Source organism: Callospermophilus lateralis, chromosome 4 (genome assembly GCF_048772815.1).
Source record: "Callospermophilus lateralis isolate mCalLat2 chromosome 4, mCalLat2.hap1, whole genome shotgun sequence".
In the NCBI taxonomy this organism is placed as follows: Eukaryota; Metazoa; Chordata; class Mammalia; order Rodentia; family Sciuridae; genus Callospermophilus; species Callospermophilus lateralis.
In genome coordinates this window covers 93,766,291-93,772,290 of record NC_135308.1, presented here as the reverse complement: position 1 = coordinate 93,772,290, position 6,000 = coordinate 93,766,291, and positions in this window count along the sequence as shown.

The window sequence follows — 6,000 nt, the reverse complement described above, 5'->3', positions numbered from 1 at the left end:
CGTGAACCTTATGTTTTATTCACTCATGTCAACCAAGGGCTTGGGTGCCACCAGTGGCGTGGGGACGGAGGGGAGGCCAAAATCACTGAGAAATGTCATTATTTATACATAAATAATATGTGTACATATGTGGGAAAAAATAACAAGCCTAATGCACACTCTTTTTTGAGGTTCATGACCATATCCCCTGCTTGCATGTCATTCAACCCCAAAGCGGTTATTTGAAGGTGTGACTCATCTCTTGCTTGTTTACAAAACTATGGTCTTTGTTCTTAAAGTGTCTTAAAATTTATCTTCAAAAACATGATACCATGTGAAAAGACCACGGGAACAGAATACCTTCTGTAGCACCCGTGGCTAACAGCCATGTAACCAAAGGAGAAGCCAGAATCATGGTGAAAAAGAAAAACTTTGAAAACAAAGGTTTATTACCACATTCAGGAGATGAGATAAAGTAGGAATAAGTAGGAAGACGAATAAAAGTTTATGAGCCAGGGAAATCAGAAATATGCCAAATAGTTTAATATGTATTAGATTTAGACAATCAGTTAAGAAAAAGGCCAAAAAAAAAAAAAAAAAAGTCATCAAGTCCAATAGACTACAACAGTCCCCAAGTTCATTCATTTGTTCACACACTGTTTCTCATCTAATGGAGTAGGAAAGAGGAGAATTTTCCTAGATAAATTTTTATTACTTCATTTAACTATAATGAAGTATTGTCTTTCAAATATTTTGGTTGATATGAAAAAAAAACCTAGTTATGCATTAAAATTTATTGGACAGGCATAGTGACACATGTCTGTAATCCCACCAACTCGGGAGGCAGAGGCAGAAGGATTGCAAGTTCAAGGGCAGCCTTAGCAATTTAGTGAGACCCTCAGCAACTTAGTGAGACTGTATCTCAAAAGAAAAAAGAAAAAGGACTGGGGGATGTAGCTCAGTGGTAAAGCACCCCTGGGCTCAATCCCCGATACCAAAAATAAATAAATTATTACAAAAGATTTGGAGAAAATTCTAAAAGATAACTAGTTTTCTTAATATGTAGTAACAGATTGACTGGAGGGAAAAGGAGCCAGAGAAATTATCTCATCCAATCTATTCATCTTACATCTGAGAATCAGAGTGGTGAAATAATAGGCCCAGCTGGGAGTTCTGTCTCAGTTTAAATAAAAAGAGAAAGAAACACAACTTAGATTCGATAGCCTCTTTTGGAGAAATAGTGCTCAAGCATGTCCCACCCTCAATCACACAGGAACAAAACAGCAGGAGTGTCAGGGCTGCAGCAGAATGCCGTCCTCCCTCCCACTAGTGTTTAACAAGCAGGGTGTGGGAGCTTTTTTGGAGGCAGTGATAGTATTACGCTGATGTGCCCAGGAAAGCTGTAAGCATAGTGTTTGAATTTCAGCAAGACATATTTCACAGATGGAGAGTAGTAAGCTACTTTAAGCCTCTCATGATGGCCATGAGGAAAAAAAAAAAAAATAGAAAGAGATGGGATGAAAGAGATTTGAGGCAAGAATACCAGTTGAAACCAACCACTGCAGAGAAACTGAGCAACTTGCTAAGTTGGTCTTTTTGCTGTATCAACTTGGCAAGGGTACCGCCCTCAGTTATTCAAATGCCAACCTAGGTGCTACTGGCAAGGTACTCTGTAGATGTGTTTAAGATCCATAATCAGTTGATCATAAATAAGGGAAAAGATCCTAGATAATCAGGATGGGCCTGATCTTATCAGTCGAAAGGTCTTAAAAACCAAGCTGAGGGGGCTGAAGAACTTCTGTGGACAGCAGTTGCAGCAGAGTTCCAGCCTGTCTTGCTGACAGCCACCCTGTGGATTCCAGTCTGCCTAGCTGGCCCCACATCTGCATAAGCCAATTACTTCCAATAATATCTCAATATGTCTCCTACTAGTTCTGCTCCTCTGGTTGAACCCTCACTAATACACCCACCAAACATCATACAGTTACTAAGTGACAGAGCTGAAATTCTCTCAGTGCCACTGGAGGCCAGTATTCCACATTCCTTCCCAAGAGAGGATCAATGCAGTTTCAGACATCAGCACTTCAAAGAAATGGTACCCATTCAAATGCCTCCCAGGTGGGGGGTGGGTGAAGGAACACCATCCAGCAGGAGGCAAAGAGGTGAATCACTCTGGAGGCCAGGCCTGGGTTCCAACCCAGGCTCTGCAACCTCCATCTTAGGCCTCAGTCTCCTCCTCAGAAACATGGAATAACGACAAACCTTCCAGAGAGCTGGCGCAGATTCAATGAATTGCACCATGCAAAGCACTGCAAACGCCCAGCACACAGTGAATAATAAAGGAGGACAATTTCTATTTAGCAGAACCAAAGAGTGAGAATGAAGCATGCTAAGTTTTTGCAATAGAGCAATGAGAAAGCAGAAACACCCCTGATGACTATAAGAAAATCAAAATCACAGGAAATACTCCACTGTGATGCAGAATGTCATCAGTGACCTAAGCACTAAAGAATGCTTTCCTGATGATGACTATACCAGGGGCCAACACTTCACAGGCATTCCACCTAATCCAGGGATGGGTGAAGGCAAGAAACAGCAGTTCATCAGAATGTCAGTTCCCCTAACTTGTTCTGGGACTGACTGGTCCCCAGGAAAAAGAAGAATGCAGGGTTTAACAGTTTCAACATCAGCAGGTTTTTCCAAAAGGCACAAAAACATATTTAAGATGTAGGTGGTCTACACACCCATCACTGTTACAATGGGAAAATACAGCCCAAGAAAAGATGGTTCCTACAGGTCAAGTCCATAGAAGACACTTGCAGGATGTTATCATGATGGGTCTGGCTCCACCAAGTTTTACACAGAATCTCTAAAATATATATATATGTGTGTGTGTGTGTGTGTGTGTGTGTGTGTGTGTTGGAATCACACACACACACACACACACATATATCTATATATCTATCTATATCTATCTATCTATATATATCATTCCTGACATGGCAGGTACAGAAAAACAATACCTTTAGTTTAACTTTGGGAGGAAAAATTTATCAGTGTTCATAAAAACATTTGTGTATCTTTTCACTGAATGGCTTTTACTCTAGAAAGAGGAAAGAATCAAAAAGAGGGAAGCCTGACCTTGCAACAGGCAAATGTTCTACAAACCAAAAGATCACGAACTTTAACAGCAGTAAAATCCAAACTGGCTCTAATACCATCCAGGCCTAACAGACCAGGTAACAGTGACGATCTGACTTCATGTTGCTCACAGGCTCTCCCAAAGAAATCACTAACAAAAATCATTTCTAAATCTTTTGATAGTTTTCCCTGCAGGATTTCTGAAGTTGGAGGTATGGATTGGAACATTCCTCTAAGATAAGGCTGTTTTGATTCACACATCCCAGAAGCAGCTGTGATTATTCCAAGGAAGTGATGAGCCCCTGCTTGCACTAAAAAAAAAAAAAAAAAAAAAAAAAAAGGAGTCTGGTTGTAAAGAAGCTACAAGTACCACATGCATGGAAAACTGGGTTTGGTTTCTCCTCTCTAGGTCAGTGTGGTTGCCTGGGTGACTGGTTATGGAAGAGATGGCCTACCTAGAACGCAGCATTATCTGTCTCCATGGTAATGTAAGCACAGCCTACCTTTGGGTATCTCGTAAACTCAGGAAATTTAATTCTCCAACCAGGGAGAATGAAAGTTGATCTGGTGATCATGTCCACATTTCATCAGAAGTTATCCCTAGGTCTTTGATAAAACAAATTATTAATCTTGACAATCTCAGATTCCTTTAAACAACTATTGATATTCTGTATTCAATCAATTTCTATCACATCTACAGTTTACTGACCATCTATCTTTAAAATTCTGTATTTCTGTAAAATATACTTATAGCTTGAGTATTCTCCAAAAGATTGAAGGTATATTTTGATGTAAGTAGAGTTTCTGCTTATAAGTAATTTCTAAGCCACCGAACCTCTGCACTGTTTTACCATCAACTAAGAACACCTGACGTTGCCACACGCAGGTGTTTCCATGAATGCTCTTTCCACATCAGGAACAGGTTCTGATGGCAGGGCACTGCCTTTTTTATTGTTTATAAACCTTTATTAAGCATTTGTATTGCAAGTCAAGGCTAAGGGTCTTCAGCTTTGTCCCAGGAGCTGTATGGGAAGCATCTTTGAGCATGGCATGTTCTTTTCTCAAAGCATGCCTGGAGCACAGTCCCATATCCAGGGTACATGAATGATGGGAACAGTGGGACATGAGTCATTATGTAGAAGAGCCCTGGAAAGGGCAGGTGTCTGCTTCCCAACAGGCTATGATGGGAATAAACTGAATAGTTCTTGCGATGTTCTTTAGAACAATGTGAAATGGGTTTAAAGATAGACAAGCTGCTCTTTCAGGGAAGAGAAGAAAACAAAGCCACCAGCCGGCTGAATGAGAAGCACGGGTGGGAACCAGGAACTCTGCCCTCCAGCTTTCGTACTCATCAGAAACGTGCTCTCATTAGCCTTTCATGGTGATAGAAAAGCTCTGTTGCCACCCAGGAGCCAAAGAGAAGATGTGCATATCTTTCCTTTTGGAAAACACATTCTCCCAAGACAAGCTTTCTGTGTTAGCTGTCCATGTCACATCACAGACATGGTGGGAGAACCCTACAGACCATGAGCATGCAACCTCCGAAGACCAATTCTTCCTTCTGCAGTTTTCCTGTCCAAACCAAAGAATGCTAATGTCATTCCTTCCAAGCTTATCACTGGTGACTTTCCACTTATATGGCTATTCTGTCCTCTGAAAGACCTCTTCTTCTCTGATCTCTTGAGAGTTATCTATGCATCAATACTAATGTATCCCCTCCACAATTTTTTCCAACTGTGGGAGAGTCAGTTGACACTCAGCAGTAAGCCTGTGTTTTACCATGGTCTGTTCTGTACTGCAAATATTTGGGCCGCATTTCTCACCCAGGCCAATGTTTTGTAAGCTCTTTGACCATTCCTCTCCCTTTAACCCTCTCTCCATCTCTGTTTGCCAGGCAAATAGTTAGCAAGTATTTAATGGATCCTTTATGAATGAACCAATCCTGTCCACACCTTAAACAAACCATCATCCATTCATATAAAATCTACAAACCTTTATTAAGCACTTAATAAGTGCAAGGAATTGGAGATTATAAAGATAAGTAAGAACCAACTCTGCCCTCCTAGGCTGTAGATTTTTTGATTGCAATCTAAGGGTGGAGCTAAGAAACTTGCCTAAGTAACTTGTGGCAAACAGGCACAAGTGTTATCTCAGACACACAAAAATACTGCAGTGTGAAAACAGAAGGGGAGACTCATTTCAATTTTGGAGGGGAGTTCTGGGAAGGAGAAAAACATTTGTTGAAGGTCAGAGTACATTGAACAGTTTGTCAACATAATCTCATTTAATTGCCACAACCACCTTCTGAGTTAGGTATTTTTACCCCCATTTTATAGATAAGTAAATTGGGGTTCTAGGAAGCTAAATATTATGGCCATGGTCACATAGCTGACAAATAATGAAACTGGAAACCACACACCCAAAGGTGTAGTTCCAAGATCCTGCTCACTGTCCCACACCACAGTGTCTGTCTGAGACAGACAAAAGCAACGTCACTTGCATTGACAGCACTCATTCGGCATGGTAAGAGTCTTTGGGGAAGGGAGTCACTCAGGGGTAGTATACTGTATGCTCTGTGTATATTAGGCTCTGGGTCCAATTCTGATCACCACCAAAAAACAAACAAACAAACAAACACACCAAAAACAAAATTCTTCAGGCCAGTCTAGGGTGAGCAGGGCACTTCAGGAACGGCTGACAACTGAGCCAGAGGCCAGTTGGGGAAAGGCAGAGCCTCCCATATAACAGCACAAACTACACCAGGGGGACAACAAGAGGTGTTCTGTAAGAGAAGACTAGACAATTCCCCACTTTCTCTGCAATGCGCTTGGAAAATATAAAATAACCTCTTAAAAATATACACAAAGTATTGTTTGGCCA